At 44.9% G+C, this 24,254-nt stretch overlaps 1 protein-coding gene across 2 annotated transcripts in view; it reads left to right on the forward strand.

Annotated features, from left to right (window-relative positions):
- Positions 1-24,254, forward strand: part of LOC135385929 (adhesion G protein-coupled receptor L3-like) — a 317,487-nt gene that overhangs the window by 37,445 nt on the left and 255,788 nt on the right. The window lies entirely within an intron of this gene.

A 24,254-nucleotide genomic window follows, 5' to 3' on the forward strand; every position in this document is an offset into this window, starting at 1 on the left:
ATAGAGAGCCGAGAGCAGGTCGCAACTAAAATTCGCCGTAACAGGTATCCCGATCAGGGCCCCAAGGGCAAACGGACTGGAGGTATGACGACTGGAGCTGTGTTGTACGCTGGACTTGGGCAGCCTGGCGAAAAAAGGAACTGCTTTTTCTGCAGTGTCGCAGATCACAGCACAGAGGACTGCAAAGCAGACATTACCCTAGTGGAAAAGTTCAAGAAACTGGCCAAAGATATGAGGCGCTATCGTTGTACCAAGAAGGGTCATCGGTCAAAGGACTGCAGAGTAAAAGTGGAATGCAGTAAATGTCGAAGACGACATGCGTCATCGGTTTGTGACCCGTCTAGACAACCGGCAGAAAAGGCTCTGGTCACTGAAGTGGTTACCACGACGAGCGTCTCTACAACGAACAATGCACAATGGTGCGGGAGAGCGAGAGTAATGCTGCAAACGTTCCGTGCCTGGGCATCATCGAACACCGAATGCGCTTACCTCAGATACATATTCGACGGAAGAAGCCAGCGCACATTTATACGTGATGACATAGCCCGCAGACTTAAGCTGCCAGTAATTGGGCAAACAACGCATCAGCTCAACACTTCCGCAGGCGATGCCAGTCGGGACAATATTCGAAAGTGCAAAGTTGTCGAAATTCGCCTGAGAAGTCAGTTCGCACCGAAGGAATATGTGGTTCGCGCAACCACCATTGACTTCAGTTGTAAAGACCTCGAAGAAACTCCTGCCTCCATATTGTATACTTCCTGTGGTGCAGAGTTGTGCCTAACTCGTTACAAGTAATTCCTTACATGGTAGCGGTTACTTTTTTTGGTAACGAAGTAACGATTCAGTTACTTTTTAAAAAATTGTAATAGTAACGGAATCAGTTACAAAAATTGGTAACTCGTTACTGACGTTACTCGTTCCTTTTCTTCAGCGCGGGGGAGCACATTTCGGCACTCCGTGTGGCGCAATGCGTGCAGATTTGACCTGCGTGTCCCATGACTAGGGTTCCATGTTTTCGGTTTTAATCGAAAAACATACGCCGGGTAAATTTTCCCTCATTCGGTTTTAATCGAATACAGAGTAACATTCCGGGAACCATAACAGATAAATTGGTGCACATGCCCAGCTTAAGATTCCAACATGCTGAGCAGGCTTTCCTTTATTACTCTTCTTTTCTTGGTATTTGCTATGGTTGGATGACCTGCGACCACACTGAGTCTTCCAGGGTCAACCCTTTTGCCTCGTGTCGGGTGAGCTGGTCGAAATCTCATTCTTCTGCCACTGTAGGTGCCCCAACGCGCTTGTGAACCTTTTAGGGACGTGACTTCAAGTAGAATCTCGGTCACCGGCCTTTAGTTGTTTAGTGGAGAGGTTACGACAGTACATGCACCTTCCACGTACGGCGCTCCTGTCTTTCCGCGGTACCCGAGATGGGAAGAAAAAGGAAGAGGGCCCCGGACTACTTTTGCGAAAATCAAGATTTTGGACTCTCAGGCAAGGAAGATGTTGTCGTATGCAAGTATTTTGGTGTGACAATTTGTTTGCTGTAGAAGAGGTGCGGCGTGCAATCGCGGCGCAATGTCAATCTGAAGAATCCTCGTAACGAACAAGGTGGGCAAACGCCTTCCGGTCATTTCATGCAGCACTTATAGAACTCGCGAACTAAAGAGCGCGCAGCAATGTCTGACAAGAACCTCAGCAAGTATGCCTGCGTTTATTACAATAAGCATAAATGAGTTGTGCTTTCGTTGGTTTCGTGAATGCGCCATCACCTCGCTGTGGAGCAATAAAGTTTCTTTTGTGATTTCACAAAACTGGTAATTCGCATTGGTTGCTGTTGTTAAGGCTGCACGCAGCACTGAAATTACATTGTAATTGCTATTCGCCCATAACTGTCGGTTAAACCATGTACACCCAAGGAAAAATATCGAAAAACTCCGATTTCGGGAAAATCAATGAACATGGAAAAGCATACGCCGAATCCGCCGAAAAATAAACATCGAAAACGCGGAATCCTACCCATGACCCACCACGTGTGACTCAAAGTACTATTGCAGTCCCTCCCTGGATGTGTTGTTGTCTTTTGTCTGGTTTCCGTAATCTACGACCATCACTCCTTCCCAAATTGTGCTATGGCTACAAAAAAAAAAAAAAAAAAAAAAACGCGTTTCGAATTCTAGCCTTTTCTTGTCTTTGCTAAGCTTCTGAGCGCCCTAAATTGCAGCCCCTCGTCTGTTTTTCGGTACCGTTGGTGATCGGTGGCACGAAAACTGGTGTTTTTTTTTTCTTGTGTTTTCATAATCTCCGATCACCCCGACTTCGGAAAGAAGGGAGAAGGTCCAGGCAAACTGATATAGACTCATGGTAAGGGGCCGAGACACACGGAACACTAAGGACGGACGACAAATTTCGAGTATCAGCTTCTTCTAATGTGCAATTCCTCATTAATAAAGAGTTGAAGGCAAGTGATGGCATGTTTGTTGGCTCCTTTAACTATGCGGCGGTAACGTAAACGTAGCTTGTTACCTGTGAGTAACGACAACTTGTTACTTTTGTATGTTGGTAACGAGTAACGTATTTAATTACTTTTTTCTGAAGTAACGCGTAACGGTATTTATATCCTTTTTTTTGGTAACGGGCACAAGTCTGCTGTGGTGGAATACCTCATTCCTTCGACATGAACGACGTTGTTGTTGTTGTTATTGGTGTAGAACTACCGCCACCACCTCCTCTTTCTTTATTCTTACTTACCCAGCAGTTGACACATAAAGCCAATGCCATGGTTACTTGCCGTTTGGAAGATTAATACAACTGGGAGAGCGCAGCGAAATAATGCCTAAAGCGAATCACGAACACATTACCTCTAACTTTGTGCTTGGTGCTTGTGGAAATGAAAAATAAGCGGTGACAGAAAAAAAAAAAAGAAAGAAACAATACGTCGAATGGGAATTGGATGTGACACTTTCAGAACTTTCAAACGAAAGCTCATGAGATAGGAAGCTCCTTCAATATTACTAAAAACGAAAGAATCCTGGGAGAGCGAAGGAGACCTCAGGTGGTCGCAACGCTTAAAACGGATTCTGCTTTCGCCTGGCTCTTCTGTACGAGTTGTAAAACCTCGGGCAAAAGCAATTACGAGTTGTCGAGCTCACCTGGTGAGCGCGCGTCGAGAATCCTTCAGGAAGGTCTTCGAGGAAAAAAAGTATAACACATCATTCATTAGAATGACTGCTGTTATGAAGCACTTTCAAAACATAGCTAAGCAAGATATAATGACTCAAAGTGGTGTGCATGTTAAACGCGCGCAAAATGTTATGGCAATCGCTTATGTACATGAAATGTGAAAATAATTCGAGGTAGATTAGCGAGCATATCAAAAGTGAAATGTGTTTGGGACAGTGTCAACAGTACGAGAACGCTAATACGTCGTACACGGAACGCCGAGTATATTCTATTTAATATACAGAGTGTTCAAAATTAAGCTTTCACGAGCGCTACGCAAACACAGCAATGACAGGAAACCGGATGATAACTTTACGCTACTTGTGTAAGAAACAGGTGCTGCTAATTATGTAGCACCTGTTTCTTACTCAGGGAACAGAAAAATAGCACCAATTTTCTTTTTGTACGCCTATGTATAAAGTGCTAGTGAAAGCTTAATTTTGAACATCCTGTATTATATTGTATAATATATTATTTAATATAATATCTTAAACACACCGAGAGTTAGTATACGTAGATACCTAGATCCTCGTCATCAGTGTGTGTGTGTGTGTGTGTGTGTGTGTGTGTGTGTGTGTGTGTCTGTGTAGACATCGAGAGAGAGAGAGAGAGAGATACATGATGACGATGATATGGGGATGACTTCCGCTCATTGAGCAGAATGCTACCCCATTGCTATTGGGGAAAAATGAGAGGATGGTGATGAGAATGATGCTGACGACGCTGACGGGGTCTTAGAGGGAGTCGATCAGGCCGGTATTTTCTAGGAATTTGATAAAGGGTCGCAAGACGGACATCTGCTTTCGTTTGTCCCATGGTCCCAAAATGAGTCTGAGGTCAAGGGGTCGCTGTCAATCCGCGCAAAGTCGTTTGCCAACAAATGACGCTCCCTCCTGTAAGTGTCACATGCGATGATCACATGGCCCGCGGTCGCTGGCACACCACACTCCGGGCCCAAGGGGCTACTGGCACACCCTATCCTGTAACGGTAGTACGGCGTACAGGCAACATTCAGCCGTAAGCGATGTAGGAGGGACTTAATGACGCGAGGTAAAGATGACTGGAAGCGGCACGAGAATGTTGGGTCCACCATTCCCAGTATCGTACTGACAGGGACATCCCGCCGCCATTGTTCGACGGATAAGGAGGCAGCCCAGTCACGAAGAAGGGACCGTCTATCCCCCCCTGGGAGTACAATCGGGACGCACTTGCGCTGGTGGTGAGCCAGAGATTCCGCAATGCCAGATGCCGCCAGAGATTCCGCAATGCCGCAGAGATGCCAGAGATTCCGCAATGACCCGAATCATCGAGACATCGAATCATAAAAGCCAGAGTTCCAATACAAGTGTTAAGCGGGGATGGAGAAATGAAGAACCTGTAAAAGTGTAGATTCACTATGTTGATGCAACAAGACACGAACACAACAGGTGATACTGCCCTATTCTGTCCCACCTGCTTAATCCAATCTTGCCGCAATTGTCCACGACGTTATTTCAGAGGTGCAATCCTGTCCGTTGGCTTCCTGAATGCCAGAAAAAGTGTAAGGGAGACGGAATGCCGCCCATTTGGAACTCCAGAGCATATTCATGCCCAACCCTATTGTGTGCCTGCTAATTGCATTTATGCAAGCATTCTCATTTGGAGTCTTCGCGGCAAATTGCACTCGAATAGGTGGCCCTCGCTATCTGCTGATGCAGCAACCGGCAAGCGCTAATGCGATTATTAATAAACAATACGGCCTCTGTTCCAGGTACATTTACTTGCTGAAGCCAATCCCGGATATTTTCACTCCATTGCGCTCACGTTTTACTAATCCCTTTGCTTTCAACGGTGCTTTCCCCCCCTTCAGATGGTGCTGCGTACATCGTTAAGAGCATGGTTGAGAGTGTCGAGGCAATGCTGAACTGCTGAATGCGGAACGCAGCTCCGAATAAGCCCATTATTTTAGAAGAAGATATGTTTGCACGCTAATGATGCGGTATTTGATTCGGTGATGAGAACAGCCTCGAACGTTTCCGTTGAGTCTGAGCCAGCGCAACGATAGCTAGATGACACCTGGATAACCTTTGGCTCACTCACCTTACCTGAAGTCTAGTCCCAATTATTACATATAACAGCGCAGTATTATTAATTGTCCTCTCTCGAATGCACGATGGTAAGCCCACACCTCGGCAACTACAGATTCCCGCTGTGCATCGGCTCAGGACGCACGATCGCAACCCCCCCCCCCCCCCCCCCCCCGTTCCTGCAGTGAATCAACTCGGTGTGCTTAGGCTGTCCTCGTGTGAAGTATTGCTTAAGATTGTATCAAGTGATGGAAAGGTATGCGGTATCTTGCACTCAACATGTTTCATTTGGTAAAGGAGCCGTAATAGGACCAAGCCTGAGCGCCATTGTACTTTCGATGTAATATCGAGCCGTTAAGCGGACGAGCACTCAATTCGATGGTGGAACTAGTCGTTCTTCGTTCGTATTGTTTTACAAGCTCTGAAAAAATAGAATGTCTGCTGGTAGAATGACTGTGACAAAACATGTTGGTTTCCTTTGGAAAGCAGGCATCGGAAGGTAAATAAGAGAAACGCAATGGTTTCCTCGTGGTATCCTATGAGGCAAATATTTGTTCCCCAAATTATGGGCATGGCTTGCGACAGCAGTTCGTTCAGTGATACAGCTACTGCTGTACTGAAGGGCAATAAATTTTTATCGAACTGCCGGCAAGGAACAAGAACGATTCATCTCTACAGAAGAACAAAACCAGTGACCAAACGGTATATACGCAATAAATTGGACGTTACTTGTCTTGTTTCCCCTTCTTTGATGCACTAATATATCACCTTCCTCCATAACGCAACTCACCGTACAGTAAGGCGACCTTGCAAAGTTACGATGATAGAAGCTTCACTATGTTCACACACTGAGATCCGGACATCTCGGTGCGGACATTTTGGAGCACGGATGTTTCGGTGCACGGACATTTTGGTGAAGTGTATCTTTCGCCTAGTTAGTATACACGAGATGCTTCGTCAAAAATTAATAAGCAAAATAGTCGTAGCAGTCTTAACTTAAGGTGTGGATTTTTCGTATGAGTTGAGTTGAGTTGATAAGAAAAGAAAAAAATTGAGAAATAGGCACTCATTGATATTTCATATAAAAAGCAATTTTGTCGAGTTTCTTCTATTGTCTTCTATCAATTAATTTAGGCGTAGTGCACCTGTTTATTATTATTATTATTCCTGTTACATAAAAATGTCCAAAAGGAGGTATGGTCGAGTTTAATAATCTAAAGAGAATCGTTTACTAATTCACCCTAAAAATGAGGCAACACCTATCCCTATATATGACCCTATTATCCCTATGAGGCAGTCCTTAAACTATCCAGCTTCGTTCTTCAGTTGAATGGGGCCTGATACAATTTGACATTGCATTTGACATTGACATTGCATAAACAAGCGTAGTCTGTATGATGAAGCAATGCAGACAAATATAATGGGAATTGATGTTTTAAGGCTGGAACACATAGAAAAGACAAATACATACAAAGCCTCAATTGCCTAAGAAATTAATGATGAAAGAAGGAAGTCACTGAAAAGTGCTTCAACTGGCTAACCTTTTCAGTGACTTCCTTCTTTCATCAGACAAAGATAATGTTCGGAGCTTCTATTTGCAAGTTTGAAAACTTAACTCAACCATGAATAACTTTCTGGCAACAGTTGTTGTACGTACCGAGCAAGGTAACCGCGAAATTAAAGGGAACTTGTGCGAATTTATGAACCGACCAGGCTAACTTTATTTAACGGGTAAAGTGTTCGTCCCATCTGCTGCTTTCCTTTCATCCACTTCATTTCGCTTTCGCCCTGCTAGTGAATTTCTCGCTACAGGATTCTTCCTTAGACACAATCAAGACAAATGGTTGTCAGAATACAGAACCAACGTTGCATATCACTGCACTATGGAAGTGTGGACGTCGATTCCGCGCAGATTGTGCGTTAAATTTCAGCGTGAGAATTCAACACCAGGATTCAGGGCGGATTCTCTCACACAGGGAACGACAGGTGCCGGATACACGTTATCATGGCGTTCATAATTATGCTTACAATGTAAGGTAGCTACAAGGTACAAGATAAGGTAGTTGAAAATGTGGAACATACAATGATGTTGCTATGCAACATTTAGTTCATGGTTCCACATGCAAAGTGTGTACGCAAACATAACGTTGATTTACAATAACAACATTTTTTGTATCTTATTTTGACATTAGTTATATTCAGTAAAACAAAAATAATGTGGCGAATAAGCTCCAGTGCAACAAGGTCTCATTCGCGGAAAGAAAGAACACCGAAATGTCCTGCACGGAAATGTCATCGACACCCCCCACCCCCTCCCACACACCCCCAAACTGGCAAGAATTTAAGCAAGCGCCACAGACATACACTATATGTGGGCGAAAATTTCAGCGCGGTTGTCCTCATTCCCTTTAATATTCAAATAAAGCTGATCGCTAAGACACACGACTGAGGTGTCAAGATTTCGTACAGTCCACCGCATGAGCTTCCTTGAGCAAGGAAGTTCGTGGGGTGGACTGTACGAAATCTTGACCAGCTGTATCTGTAAATCTGTATCGAAATCTGTACCAGCTGGTTTCAATAGCACTATTGAAACCAGCACAACAGTGCTCTTGTTTGAATTAGTTCCTTACGCATACTTGCCTTGTAAAATTTCCATTACTTCGAAAAATGCCACGAAAGCGCTTAGTGCTTTTCCATGTCCATTCTCTTCTCACGAGGATGTTCTAAGAGTCAATTGACCAGTTATATCTGACATCATAACCGATGGTGTCCTGGAGACACGAATTCTATGGAGCTTTTTGCTGCTCCGGCCTACTCCGCTGCAAAAGACAGACGCTGAATATAGGCGTCACGCTACCTCGCTTGAACAGAGAGAAAACTCATGAGCATTGAAGCCATTCTCATAGGCTATTCTCTCAAGCGAACTCTCTGGAATGAACAGCCTGATGCCCATATCTGGACTGCCCATTCAGCGTGACGTTCTTGGTGGCCTAAGTGGCGGAAGTCATCCCCATATCATCGTCATCATGTATTTCTCTGTCTCTCTCTCTCTCTCTTGGTGGCCTAACTAGGCTGGTGATAACATATAGTAGCCTCTACGGAAGGTCGGTGTGCAGTGTGCGCGTTGGCCCGTATTGAAAGGGGGAAATGCACTGCTCAGGACTATATCCCTGCCACGGACGCGCTCGAGAATGAAAACAACTTTCGTCTGTAGAAGTATTTCAATAGCCTTTAGGTTTAGATGTGGTGTGCTCGTACTGCAGAGCTGACAACCTGTAATGGATATCTTACCAAGGCAGTGCTAATGTAGTAACGTAGCAGGCGCATTATGATGCAACTGCAACTGAAAATTCTGTATTCAATTTGGGCGGCCTTGATTGAGGAATGCTAGCTTATTTTAGCATTAAGCATCCCTTGTCACACTCGCGTTGTTCGCCTGCTTGGTTTAATTTTCTTTACAAACAGCCACACAATATGTGCACAAACTAGCGTGTTTACTAAAGATACCACTTTCATACCACCAACTTCCGAAAAGAAATCGCCGAGAAAAAACACTGCTCCATAATCTATATGTTCTGCATTCAGCCGCATGTGTTGCCGGTACCCCTAAACAGCGATAAGATGTTCTCGCTGTTGGTTCTATGTACTAACGCAATATGCAGTGATTCTGTCGCCAACAGGGGTCTATGTGCGGAACGAAACGCGCACAGAAGATACGAAATACGGTAGTTATTTATTTATTTTTTTCATTCTCTTTCGCCTACAAGGCATGCCCGTATAGAATAGAATCCTGTGGTAAAATGTCGCAGTCCCAAGCTGCGGGTTACATGCTAAGAGAAACGTTGTCGGCGCCCCCATATAAAAGCCGAGAGCCTTCACATATGAGCTTTTAGCGTGAAGAGAAGCTTTTTCAAGGCTTTGAACGCTGTTTTCAAAGATTTCAGTCGTTTCACGGGAACTCACGTCACGATTCTTTCTCTCTCTCTCTTTGCTTGTTCTTCTTATCATCACGGTCAAAGATGTCAAAGCTTTAGCGGAAAGAGAAGGCAGGGTAACCGAGCCACAGAATCTTCTGTGTTTTGCGGATCAGCTTATATTCCCGGCCTTTATAATAGACAAGGCTCATGGCCTGCGTGTATCTTGTTGGAAAAGCTCCTTCCTTTCAGGCCAGCATTCTCAGCGCTGCATAATTCAATACAAAAAGGATGTACCTCGCACGTGCCGCCTATAAATCTCCCTTGTGCTTAACGTATGTAGCTCTAGAGAATCGAAGCTCCCGGTGACACATCAAGGTCTCTGGATTCTCCATTCGAAGATACATTTTGAATTGAAGTGGGAGATCTCCAGAGTTTTTTTTTCTCTCTTTCGTTCGTTTTTATCGAGGGATTCTCCCCGCTGTCTTCTCAAGAATGCGCGTCGGTACGCGGAATGAGATTTCGCAAAGAAACCATAGTTTTGTGTTTTTGTGTGTGTGTTCAGAGTAAGTTAACAATTCGTCTCTGTCTCGGCTATCTAGGCGTATTGCACGATATGATGGCTGTCTGTTGTTACGAGAGGGCAGGTGCAGGAATATGCATACAAAATATGTGAATTCCACTTGCATGATATTCCACCATTCCATATTACTACATTGGTTGAACTTGGAAACGATCCCAGGCGAAGGACGAAACAGCCGCCTCTCAAGTCGTATGCAAGTGTGTCTCATCTATTCCACAAAAAGGAATTTTAAGCGTCTATTACGCCGGGTCTGGTGATTGTAACCGAAGGGTCTCCCGGTTCACAAAAGTAGAGAAACTATAGGCGTTCTCGTCGGCGTCGATGAGGCACTAGAGGTTGTCGTTGTCTGTCGTCGTTGTTAAGATTGATCTGAACTTTTCTGAACAAATGGGGAATGAATGAAGATAGTCCCCGCGTCCTTCAAGTCCTTTTCTGACCATTCCGAAGAGAATTTCAAGTCGAAAAGGGACTCGCGTGATGGAGGATACAGGGACAGTGAGCAAGGAACAAGGACAAGGAACAAGGAGGCGTCGGCAAGTTTAGTGTGCAGGTGACCCCAGGCAACCCTGGACACCGGGGATGTCGCGAAGATCCCTTGGAAACACGTCACCATAGCCCTTTCGAAACGCCGTACGGTAACTGCCTAAGTTCAACGCAAACACGAACCCCGACACACAAAAGGAGGAAGAAAAAGAAGGAACCAAAGAAAAAGAAGCAACATTTCCTTCCTTCTCCCCTCTGGTCTAGCCGCAGCCTACCCGCTTCCTCGCCTACTTTTGTTACATACCGTAATTTCACGCGTATAAGCCGCACCACAGATAAGTCGCTGGACCAGTTTTTAGGAACATTTTGAAAAATTTTCTGGCGGATCAGCCACTCGCAGATAAGCCGCATTCAATACGCCGCGACTGATTTGTGCGGTAAACCAGTGATCCAGGCACAAAATCAATAGTGAATTTAATGCAGTGAAAATGGATATCACTTAATCGATAGAAGGGAGGCTAACATCAGAAATATCACAGAGCGGCTCACTAAGGCATTTTCTGAAAGCAGTGTCAATAACTTCGGTCGAGATGCCACCGTAGAGAAGACCATAAACCCTGTGGTCCACATAAGCCCTGGGGTCGGCAAGGTGTACAACAAAGGAGGTCAGTTCTAGTGTTCTACTAAGATCGGATTGTCCCTTGTTGAGTGTTTTTCCTGGACCGACGGGTCAGTGGCCTTCCAGAAGACATGAATCAGTGTCACCCTTTTCGTTAAAGCTGCATGGGGGATGGTACCAGGAAGGTCAGTCTACTCCAATGTAGACTCGTCCCCGTCACGCATTGTTCGTGCATTGGCAGGCAGAGGTGGGGAGTAATGCATTACAAAGTAATGCATTACCGGTAATGCATTACTTTTGAGTAATGAGTAATGGTAATGAATTACATTTTGCCAGCAAGTAATGAGTAACGGTAATGCATTACATTTCGACTGAGTAATGCAGGGTGGCATTACTCATTACTTTTGTCGAATGTTCATTGCGCCACGTGAAGATTGGGAACACATCCAGGTTTTCTCAACCCGCCTTTAACAATGAGCTCAGGGCAACAAAGAAAGAGAAGGGCCCAGCCTGGGGAATTTTACAAGAGTTCAACAGTCGGCGGTGTGTCACAAGTGTCCATGATGGTATCACCGATTTTCTTCTGTACGCATTTCGAGTAAAGGATAATCAACGAAATAGAAACATAGCCTCTATTAGGGTAACAAGTGACAATTGCCCTAGTGATTCGCTGTTTTGGTATGGTACCGTGTTAGTTTCTCTTGTGCTGTCAGAGGTCGTTTTTCTGCAAGGACAGAATTTGAGGGCTGGGCATAGCGAAAAGGCATCATGGAGTTGGCGGGTGAAGACTTGTCCCATTCGTAGGTCGAATTTAGTGCGTATATCGAGCCAGTTAGTTGCGATGGGAGACATTTTACGGTTCGGTGCAAGCTATAAGGATCGCAGCCTAGAACCGCTAGATGGGTTCCCGAAAATGAAGAGACTGTTCGTGCAGTACAACACAGAAGTTCAGTCATTCGCTTCCGCTGAACGAGTGTTCAGTACAGCAAAATATGTCCTGTCGCCGAAGCGGGCAAGGCTAGCGGATGACAACTTTGAGCGTTAACTCCTACTATGCTGCAATAGATCTTATCAATAATTTTTGCCTATCAGCCTCGCTTCTGTCGGGATTTAGTAGCACCGATTTTGGGGGTACTCGGGTGGCTATTGCCTATAACAAAAAAAGCAAGGAGGAAAACTTATGCATAGCATCTTTGAGGCTTATGCCCTAAAATGTAAATGTAATGCCAGAGTAACGCCATTACTTCGTTGAAGTAATGGCATTACTAATGCATTACTAACATCGAAAAAGTAATGAGTAGTGTAATGCATTAGTTTTTTATACAAGTAATGAGTAATGGTAATGCATTACAAAATAAAAGTAATTTCCCCACCTCTGTTGGCAGGGTGGTGCTATTGCGGAAAACATGAGACACTGGCGGGCGTTTCGTTAAAACCGGGGTATGGGGAAAACACCATGGAGAAATAGCCATAAGATAAGCCGCGCAGAGCGCCCATGAAAAGAAAAATTCGCGCATAAGCCGCGGCTAATACATATGAAATTACGGTACTCAACTAAATGGTTATCCACCCTCTCCTGACAGAAGTAGAGCAGCAGACCCCTTCTGTGTGTCACCCAGCTCCATGATCCAAATGTTTATCTGCCTCATCCACTACAACGTTACATGAGAAAGATACCGCCCGCCACGAATGTGTTCATCTGTCTGAATGTGGGAGCGACTGGCAACCATGTAAGAGAGAATGTGTTGAGGGTGAGTGCGTGTCCCTGTGGTTCTTGGTGTAGGTACGTGGCTCTTGGCGTGGTACATTGGCGCGTGGCTACGTGGCTCTTGGTACGTCGAAGAAAGGGTTGCTAGCATGGTGTGATTGGTAGCATCTGTGACCGGCAATCAGAGGGCGTGGGTTCGAATCCCATTGCTGGTGCCTTTCCTTCAACTGACATTACTCAATTCTATTTGTCTCTCTCTCTAACCCACGAAAGCATGCTTTTTTTTCCTGATTCTCTGTCAGCGCCGCGAAGCCACTGTCGTTATGGGTGGCGTACAGGCGTGGGCAGGTGGAGAGAGGACAGTAGGAAGGAGTGGGGGACAGGGGGTTAGTGTGCGTCGTAGGCCGACTTCAGGAGGAACTGTGCCGGCCTTCGTCTGGTAAGTCTGCCGGAAAACCAAGAGAAAATGTCAGAGAGCACAGCCGGTGATAGGATTCGAACACACCACCTTCTAGTCTTCAGCACGACCTTAAGAGCCACTGTGGCGGCCTATCTGCTCCTGCCACAGACGACGACATGCCTCTTTTACCCGCTTGGCCATGCCGCTGGTGCCTGCCCTTATTGCAGCTACGCTCTCTGCCATTCAACAGTTGGTACCTAATCGTACCTTTCTAATCTATCCTAGTTTTTAAAATCAACAGCATAGTGCAAAAATTTGTTTATAAATTATACAAGAAATATTTCATTACTGACTTCGGCGTTTTCGTTCAAGGCAAATCGCTCTTAAGCCGACGTCTACGCTTGACAAAGTCCAACACAGAAGAAGTATCTGTCTGTTCTTCCTGTCTCAGTTTGTCCTCTTCATTACCCTCAGAGTCAAGGCCATGTTACCCTTCTGATTAACAAAGTCGCGTCATCAGTATCCGTTTTCGATCGAGAGCCTGCGAATTCCCCTGGTCGCTGCAGTGAAGAAAAGGTTACACTGGTTCGAGCGGGTATGTCACACGAACGCTTCAATCCAACGTGCGTCGCGTTTCCTTGGTCCTTCCGTTCGCTCTTCGTTCGTTTTTAGGCTGAACCCACACCGGCACAATACACTGCGCTGCACCAAAATAACAAGCGAAATTTGCGAGTGGGTATAGGTGAGTTCGAACTTCGTCATACGCGGGTCAAAAGAAGGCTCACGGAGTTAACGTCCTTCATAGTAGGAGAGTGGTACGAAGGGGAGGGGGGGGGGATATGTTTACTAGAGGAAAGAAGAGAAAAGAGGAAAGGTCAGCCAGATAATGATCCAAGTGTGATCGCCCGGTCATTCTGCGCATCCCACACTGCCACTTCCATCCGCAAATATCACATGCGCGTGCTTCCACATAATCCTTTGTGCTGATTGAGTGGACGCGGGATTAATTCTACACGATTTTTTTGTTGTCTATTAACTGTAATAATTGGGAGTAGATTTACACGTAAGGTGGGTTCGCCCACAATTGTGTGGCTACATGCTGCACGAGCCGCAGGGTAGGACTGCGCACAGACCTGGCAATACACGGAATGTATACAACAACTACATAATAGCATATTCTTATGTAGCTGTCGTATACATTCTGTGTATTGTCGTGCCTGTGCGCAGTCCTGCCCTGCGGCACGTGCGGCATGCAGCATAATAGCATATTTTTATGGAGGTAAACGTTGCTTCCAGTACCGTGTGTCGGATATTTCCGGCGCACGTCAAACGAACCCCAGGTGGTCTAAATAATCAGCAGTCCTACCCTGCGACACGTGCAGCTTTTTGCCATACCAGTAGGCTGACTCACCTGACGTGTAAATCTACTCCCAATTTGAATTTGAGCATATATTTATGTATGTATTCATGGTACACAGTCCAGTTTGTGTACTCCTCTCAACAACAACAACAACATAGATTAATGGATGGTGATGATGATGATGGGGGATGTTTCCCTGCGTTGAGTGCGTACTCCTTTCAAATGAACTATCGTCGTATACGATTGCGTATGTACAAGTGTCTGACAGGACAAATGATAAAAACGATCGGCATGGCCGAGTGGGTTATGGTTTATTGTTTCGTAATATGTAAATAACATAACTTAATACCCCCGCAAGCCAGCGTGGGGCCCCATGTTCACATCCCTGTTAGACCGCGGCTAGCTGTACATGGTTTATATCAGTAACAGAATAAAATGTAGCATTAAAGGAAATGCTTGAAAAACAAATAAAATGGAAGCACAGTGTGGTTAGTACCTATTGTACTGTGTCGGTGTAAAGATGTCATTACAGGGTTTATATTTGGTAACAAAATAAAACGTACCATTAAGAGAAATGTGACAAAAATATAGGAACGTGAAAATTGGAAACAGAATATCCTTACCCTCTGGCACATAAGAAGTATAATCGTATGGAATTCTTTTTGTTTTCGTATTTTTGTTTGGTGTGCCTGAACGCACAGATGCGACAATACACAGAATGTATACAATAACTCATAATAGAATATTTTTATGTATGTATTCATGGTACAGTACACAGTGCAGTCTATGTACTCCTTTTAAATGAACTATCGTCCTACGGTTGTGGGCGTACAAGTGTCCGAGAGGACAAATGATAAAAACCACCGGCATGACCGAGTGGGCAACAACCCGTCTTCTTTTGGTGGTAGGCACGGTCCAGAAGACAGGGAGGTGATGGGTTCGAATCTAACCACTTGTCTGGGGTTTTCCCAAGGTTTTCCGGCAGACTTCCCAGACGCATGTCGGCACAGTTTCCCTTGAAGTATATTAGTCCCCCATAATAGCCCCCCCCCCGCCAAACTCCTTCCTGCTGTCCTCTGTCCATCTGCACGTGTCTGTACGTCGCACATAGCCACAGCTGCTTCGCGGCGCTAACACAAGAATAAAAAAATGTTAAAAGAGGGAGGCAAACATAAAGAAAAGGTGTGTTTGAGCTCTGAAGTGCAACACACAGCGCTTCCATCTTTCTTCGGTGCTCTGTGGCCCACAAAGTATGGTGAGCTAGAAATAAAACATTCTAGTGCACCATACACGAACTAGCAGCAAAAGCACTAGCAGTAGGCTGAAAACGTCCTGTCTAGATGGTGCTATCCGCGCACCATCGTATTAGTTAGTTCTCAATAACTGCGGTCACCTGGCAGTTCCATCAGAAGGCTAGTTGCCTCTAAACTGTGAGCCGATAAGTTCGACAGAAGCATAACTGTCACCAGATGTCGCCAGATATGTTTTTGTGCGCACTTCATACTTCACAGAACCATTGAACTGTGCATGAACGAATTCAAATGATGCAAATGATCTGGTTTCTCGTAGAAGGAAATAACATTTCCATTAGTTTGAGGAACACATATACAAAATGATTAGGGCAACGGAAGTTTCAAACCAGAAAATGAAGCTCTACAGTAAGAAGAGGAAAATAAAGAAAATAACACGGTGGAGGGGAAAGGAGAGAGGAGCATCCCTTCCTCGGCAAGGCAGGCATATGAAACAGTGAGAGACAATGTTACCGCTTTCTTCTGTAACTCACTGCCTTCCTCTCAGCGCTTCACATGCCGGTCTTGCCGATGTTCCTGTCTCCTATTCCTCTCACCCTGTTATTTACTTTTTAGTGTACCTTCGTTAGTAAAAAAGAAAAATGTGGAGATGTTGGCCCCATTCACTCAGGTTTAGTGTATCTGCCGTATTACAGTCTCATTCCTGGTATGAGTCTTGCGTCGTTCTCATCGTTTGTTTGTTTGTTTGTAAGGAAAAAAAACGAGGAGAAATTGAACTCGTGTCCCGACTTGTTCTGCTACTCCTAACATAAATTCTCACCCCACCCCACCCCCCACCCCCAAAAACTACTTCTCAGGTGCTCTACTCGAAAGTTCTCATCGTTTTGTATCTGTGTTGCTCAAACTCAACGAAATGATACTCTTTCTATTGAAGTGTGCCCACGTGGCTGTATACAGTAACAAGGAAATAAAAATACAGACGAGGAGGAAAGAAACAGCAACGAGTGCCATAAGAAAGAAACTACGGAAACGTACTTCGGCGTGGATCGAATAACTTCCCCTAATGATTAATGTGAACCGCGGATCAGGTCGCAATCAACTCACTCGTTTTGGAGAGAGAAAGAGAGAGACAGACAGAGAGCGAGAAGAAAGTCGCTGCAGGTACAGCTGTCGGCAAAGACAGACACGAAGGCCCTTTGGACGCGAGCTGCGGAGGGACGGGAAATTTTATTTAGGACAGCCACCACCTTCAGAAATTTCATTACGTGGGACTTCTTGGGTTCAAGACGAAACGTGGGATACTGCTGGAAGGGAAGTGCGAACCATGAGACGTGCTTATTCTCCTGAGTGAATGCCATCCTTTGCGACAGGCGCGGCGCCAGCCAGTTCGTCGCATAGAGTTTCGAAAGCAGCGACAACTGCGTTTTCGACGACGTCAAAACTAAAGGGTCTATTGGTAAAGTGCTGTCGTCTGCTCAATATTTCGTTGTGATGTCTATAAAAAGGCTGGACGAAATTGAAGGATGACTTTCGTGTGTAGCGTTTTTGGAATATCGAATTGGGAACGTTGGTACGGACTTATGCATGAACATGAATACGTGAATAGCACTTCCTGGCTGACAGTGGGATGTACTGTTTCTCATATGGAACAAAAAGTGGTACCACGTGTCACTCCCAGTGTTGCAATTCGTTGAAGTGTCCCGACAGAGTTTCTGCTGCTTTAACTCTTCGGGAAAGGCGCACACACACACACATACATTGGATGGTGATGGGGTGGGCGATTCACCGCCGCTAAGGCGGTATACTGCCCTATTTCGCGTTGGGGGAGGATGAAGGGATGATGATGGGGCTTTCAAAGAGCCGTCGCCAGACCGGTGGAGCGCAAGTACTCCGCCAGAAGACGAAGGCCCGGTTGTGCCTCATATGCACCAAATGCTCATAACCTCCAAACGCTCATATGCACCGAAAAAAAGTTGGTGGTTTTGAGCGTTTGGTGGAAATGAGCAGGAGGGGAGAACCTGCTCATAAGCACCAAACGTCCAGAACATCCGAATGCTCATATGCACCGAAAGGCGGGCGACCACAAAGGCCGGGTCTTCCTCTCCCGCATTTGGAACCAGGTCATAGGGTGAGAAAGGTGGAATGAATGGCGATTACCAAGGCCGCTTAATCTGTCAGTTTGAAGTTTATGTAACAGCTTGGTCCAGCTTGTATGTAGCCAGAACGAATAGCGCCTTCTCGTTTATGGATTTCAATTTGAGCTTTATTTTCATAGACATGGAGGCAGCTTAGGACAAAAGACTTGATTCTAGCCCGAAAGGCACTCGACTTCCAGGGCTGTAGCAACAAAGAGCGTGGTCCCCTCCGAACATATGTCCGGGTTCACTCACAGTGCAGAAGCTGGAATACGATATTTATATAGGGTTAGGCCTGCAGTGAACATTTGCGCAAAACCCTTCTTTCGAGCCTTGTTCTTCGCAAGTTGGTTAATCAATGCGTCATAGTCCAGAGATATGATAATCATGTTTTCGGTTGACTACGAACTCAGAAAGCCTGACATCTCTTATGGTTAATTGAGCGCAGGATATTCTTGATCGGTCAGTTTCATTGTGCTGAGACTTCTTTCAGCATCAGCGACAGTAGCTGGTGTGGTCAGAAAATAGAATGCTGACGCAAATGCAAGGATTCAGATATATCTCCTGGAGGCTTTCTTGTATGTGTACGTTAAAAATTGTTTGGCGTCCTCTCTTTTTCTCAATGACACAAAAGGATATTCCATTATAAGTTCGCTGGCATCGATGTCTACCATTTTTACTTCAAAATTTTTGCTGCGATTCTCCAGTTCAAGTTCCCATTGACACTGTCCCAAGTTGTTAGCGTTTTACAGAAATCCAAAGAACTTTTACCACTCCACGAGTTGGTCGACAAAACAGAAGATATGACCTGATCAGTGAGAATAAGAAAGAACTAAGATTGGAATTTTCGTTCTGCAGAAAGACGACTCTTCCTTTTTACTTACTTATTTATTTATTTATTTATTTTTCACTTGTTGGAGAAGGTAGCAGACATTGCGGAACTGCTTCATGATCTTGTCGCGTTGTCTGTACTCCGCAAAATAAAGAGAGGAACAGAAAGAACAGACGCAATTTGTACAATACAAGCGGTGCAGCAAATGGAACCGCTTTTATGTTCCTCATTAAATGGCGTGCAGCATTTATTGTTCATTAAGATTAATGTTCATTTAAAAAAGCATGTCTTCCAATTTCGAACAAATGAGGAGTGCGAATGATAGCACTTGATTGGCTATGATTCGGTTTATCAGATGTCCACAACGACGCTCCTGTATTTTTGGGCGCACGGAACCGCGCGGGACCATTTCTTCTGCCACGCAACCAGGGACCAATTTTTCCGGGACGAGCTTTTCCGGGACTATTTTTTTCCGAAACTCCATCCAACATGCTCTACACATTCTCGCTCCTATATAGTTATCCTACCTTCGGTCTGGAAGATGGAAGGCTTGGTTCTTTGGATGATTGGTTTTCAACTCATTTCTGTTTGCCCACCGTTTTAGGCATTCAAGAACAACATTACTCCCTCTTATAAGTAGAACTCGGAAATTTACGTGCCAAAACCATGAAAATAGACAGATATTTAGACCCAAAAAAATACCTAAACAGGCAAGAACATGCAAAAACAGACACGTTGTAGCACATGCCAAAACTACTTCTAATGTACGCTTCACGACGCAGACTTTATACTGTGGAACTGTAGCGAATGCTACAGAACCATTCGATGACGCCAGTGCCTGAATGCGACGCTGTGCAACGTCAATCCTCCTTTCTGCACCGCTAGTTCAAGCTCACTGGGTGTTATCGTTGAACCTCTAACATATATTCAGTTTAATGTTATTTCTTCAGTTTATTTTTACTACTAGTTTTCTCTTGTGTTTACTCGTTTATGCAGCTTAAGGCGCTATGGAGTAGACGGCGTTCCATGTTGATATCCGTTCATCGGCCACATTTTCTCTTACACGTTTTGTCAACCATACTCTACCTCAGGTAGGCGAATTTAATTCACTGTGGTGACGATTAAAGGTCTCGCCGTTGTTGGCCTCACAGAGGTGGGCAACGTCACGACTGACGGCCTGGGGGAATGTGCATCCTGGTCGACTTCTATAGGAACTGTGCCGACATATGATTTGGTCGAAAGACATTTCATCGAAGATCGAAACGGCAGCGGTCGTTTGATCGATTTTTTATTGGTTCACTTGGAGTGTTGAGCGCCGGAGTTCTAAATGCCGTTATCCTAAGCAACATTTAACTGCGTGTAACCCGTTTGCTCGTAAACACATTCCTCATGCTAACCCACTTTGTCAAATAATAATTGATTTCAAGTATTAAACATTCTTGGCAAATAAATAAAAAATAAATTAATGACATTTTTCGATTATTTATTCCTGTTGAATGTGGATAAATTTTAACAATGTATTATTGTTTCTGACAATCAACTGACCATTGTATAGGAGAAAGAACATTTTTAGTTTATTTACTTTTCGCCTATGTGCAGGTGAATCTAAATTTAGTTCTTGCAACAGACATGTAACCGAAGAAGTCCTTCGAAACCTAGACAAGATAAGCAGGGCAGCAGATCTTTGTACTTTCTCTATTTTTTCGGATAGCGTGCATGTGTAGTGACCCAGATTGCAGATGCATACACTAAACGAGGTTGAACTAAGGTTTTATATGCTGTTAATTTAATATCTTTCGTTGTGCCATGGCGAAATTTCCTTCTTAGCATCCACAGACTTCGAGTGGCTTTCGCGCACATATGGCTATCCCGTTTCAGACTGTTCCCTTTAAATATGTCACCAGCAATGAGAAGGGTGCTCAGAAGAAACACAGACTATCGGCTGCTCCCAACCTGGGGCAACTTTCTTCAACATGTGTCCGACTGGTTCGTAAATTACAAACGTCTGCAAGTAACCAGCGATCTCCCTGCAAAAAAAAAAAAAAAAAAAAAAAAAGAAAGGAAAAAGAAATAATAATAATAAAAATGAAAAAAACCAGAGTACCCTGATTGCAAGCTCCGTATGCTCGAGTCAAAAGTTACAGAAAAAGAGGTGCGGATGACACAGTGCATGCAGTTTTGAACTCCCTTCGAACAAACGTCTTTCGAACAAACGGCGTCGATCAAACGGTTTTCGACCAAGCGGCGTTCGATCAAACGCCTTCGATCAAACGTCATTTGACCAAACGGCGTTCGACCAAATGGGCGGACACTACGGCGTTCAAACACCCATTGACTCACGATAGATAAAAATAAACTTCCATAAAAATTCTTTCTGACTACATACAAGCAGGACCAAGCTGTTACATAAACTTCAAACTGACACATTAAGCGGCCTTGGTAGTCGCCATTCATTCCACCTTTCTTACCCTATGACCTTGTTCGAAATGCGGGAGAGGAAGACCCGGCCTTTGTGGTCGCCCGCCTTTCGGTGCATATGAGCATTCGGATGTTCTGGACGTTTGGTGCATATGAGCAGCTTCTCCCCTCCTGCTCATTTCCACCAAACGCTCAAAACCACCAACTTTTTTTCGGTGCATATGAGCGTTTGGAGGTTTTGAGCGTTTGGAGGTTATGAGCATTTGGTGCTTATGAGCTACTACCCGAAGGCCCTGCGTCTGGTGGGGAGCGTTCGACCACGGACCGAGGATCTTCGCTAGGTTGAACGGCCGCTTGTCAATGCGTTGCATAGAGAGTTCCATTAGGGCACGCTCGTGGTGGTGTTGCCCGCAAGCCAGGATGACGTGGCTGAGGTCGCCGTGCACTCCACAAGTGGGGCAGAGGGAAGACGAGGTGGAGCCGAGACGGTGTTGAAAGGCAACTTCGCATAGAGCACTTCAGAAATGAGTTTCAGGTTTCTTCTGCAATGAGACACGGACAAGTCAATCGTCGAGGACTCCAGCTCATCGCTCTGATCGCGGCTTTACCTATCTCATCGAATTCTTTTCATCGTAGTTAGTTGCTAATTTTGATTAGCTACTGTATACGTGCATAACAATGTCCTCTCAAAGAGCCCATCCTCACCAGTTCCGGCACACACCGACAGGCACACGGCCGTTAAGCAGCTAGTTGAAGGGCGTCATCCTGGCATACAGGACATCATGCGAAATCACCGATCTTCTCTTCCCATGAAAGACTTTCCCCCATGTCATGGAGACGCTGCTCCATCGGCTACGCACGGGATTTGCGTTCACGAACTCGCAGATGTTCAAGATCAGCTCCAGAAAGGGGGGGGGGATTTATTGGCAAAAAAAAAAAAAAAAAGGAAACGAAAAAATAGAAAGGGGAAAGGTCAGCCATGCAGCACGCCGGCTTGCTATTCCCTAAAAAAAACATAAATACGAGAGAAAAATAACAAACAGACAAATAAATAAATAAATAAAAAAGAAAAGAAAAATAAACTCTGTTCACCCAGGAAGGATTCTAGCTACAGACACTGTCATCATCCGGAAACTATCGAAGATATTCTGACAGAAAGCCGTGCATGCCACACTATGCGGGGAACCCACCTCCCACACTCCAGGCCTGGCATAGTGACGGGCATCCTATTCCCCGAAGGTTCTTCTGCAGAACAAACTACCAAAACTCGCAACCTCATGCGGATCCTCCAAGAAACAGACCTCGTGCAAAGACCGCTCTAGTGAACCTCTGATCCACAGTGCACTTCCGTCTCATCAGTACCGTTAATCCTGCCTATATACCTCGCCCTTCAACTCTCATCTTCCCCCCTTCTTTTTCTTTTTGGCTATAGTCGTGACGATGCCCTCTCGTGTGTGGCCAGCAACGGCTAGCTATTTCGCCCCCCCCCCCTCCCTTCTCCAAGAGCGCTTGATCTGTCTAACTCAAAACGTTCTGCAATCATCATCGAGATTTCTATTCATCGACGCAGTTTCATTTATATTTACAATGAAACATCTGTGCCCTACAAATGACAACCATAGGAAGAGGCACCTTTAGATAAAGTAGTGTCTATTACGTTCACGTGTTTAGTTGACGATCACGATTATGGGGATTTAGTACGTTCAATCAGAGTTAGCAACTGTTAACCGTTGCCATTACAAGCATAGCTTGAAGTTGTGACCTGTATGCTTAGGAGTGAATTCGGTGTGAACGTAGAACTCGAAAAGGGCATGCGACGATGTTACGAAACAGACTCTACTGCCATAGCACACCTTTCTATGGAAAGTACGTAGTTAACCTACGGGACCCGAAGTCTAGGGAAGTAAATCGTAGTACGTATATCCACCATGTCGTGTCGTCCTCTCTGTCGTTCTCTTGCCCAAGCTCAGGCTTTTTCTAGAATGGATATCGTCAACCAGCTTACCCGCATTTATGCTATTTTATCACTATATCCACTACGAACACGTACATGCGTTACGCTCCTCTTTGTCTAGATGAGCTAGTATATATGCAAAAAAAAACAAAAAAACTATTGATTGATTGTGAAAACCAGACACGCACCGAAATAAGCAATGAAACAAGCAAATGAAACTGTTTAGCGTTATCTTTTAAATCTACTCCCAATTATTATTATTAGCGTTGTGTTTCTTCAGCTATACACATGGCATTTACAATATGCGTAAAAATTCCTATCACGGAGTTTATACGCGCTTAAGAAGTGTAGGGCACACTTCTTCCAAGCTACATTACTTCTTGTACATGTTCCACTTGACCGTAGTGAAATAACGGCTGCCATAAAAAGTGCAGTTTAAGTCCAGGCCACGCTACTTACATTTCTGCACTGGCTAGTTTGTGCGTATTTTATTCTTGCATTCTTCTACAGAAGGCTCTCGTCCACTACCTATACCTCACAGAGTCTAAGCCTGAATATATTGCGATATCTTGTCGCATGGGCGTCGCGGCAGATCCTAGACTATTTAGTGGCATTTAGTGGCATACATCCTGCAGCGTAAACATAGGCACGGAAACATATGCCGAATATACATCTCCTACGATTGACGGGACGATTTCTGCAGACTACGTCTCTCATCGTGAAATGTTGCTGGCAAAGCACAACGTGTCTCTCGAAACACATTGACCCACGTCCACAGAAATAAAATGATGCGCCCTCTTAACTTCCCTCTTCTAGTAACGAAAAATACAACTGCAGTAGAGGGATATGTTTTTTGTGGAGAACAACGAAGGGAAAGGTTAGCCATATACACATGTCAGCTTGCTATTCCCTTAAAAAGAAAACGAGAAACAGCTGAACACAGCCTCAATGGTAACTATACTTGTCACCGTTCCCTCACTGTTCGCTCTTCAGTGCGCTGTTCATAAGTTCAGTTTCTCTGTGGAACCTGAGTAGCGCTGCACTCACGTTATTGTGTTGGGTAGGGCCAAGTGATGCTGATAAAGGGAGATAACGATATCCCAGTTGAAGGAGGCGGTGCCGGAGCGCGGTAGGGTGTCTCTCATAGCGCGGCAGTGAACGAGGAAGTGAAGCGTGGCCGCCTCTACATTGCAGGTGAGGCATATTGGCGTACCCAGTTGGCCCATTTCAAACAAAAGCAGCGGAGTTCGTGCAACATTCAAGCGCAGCCGATGGAGTATCGATTCTTCCCTCCGCGATGTATATCCACG

The sequence above is a fragment of the Ornithodoros turicata genome, chromosome 2 (genome assembly GCF_037126465.1).
Source record: "Ornithodoros turicata isolate Travis chromosome 2, ASM3712646v1, whole genome shotgun sequence".
Taxonomy (NCBI): Eukaryota; Metazoa; Arthropoda; class Arachnida; order Ixodida; family Argasidae; genus Ornithodoros; species Ornithodoros turicata.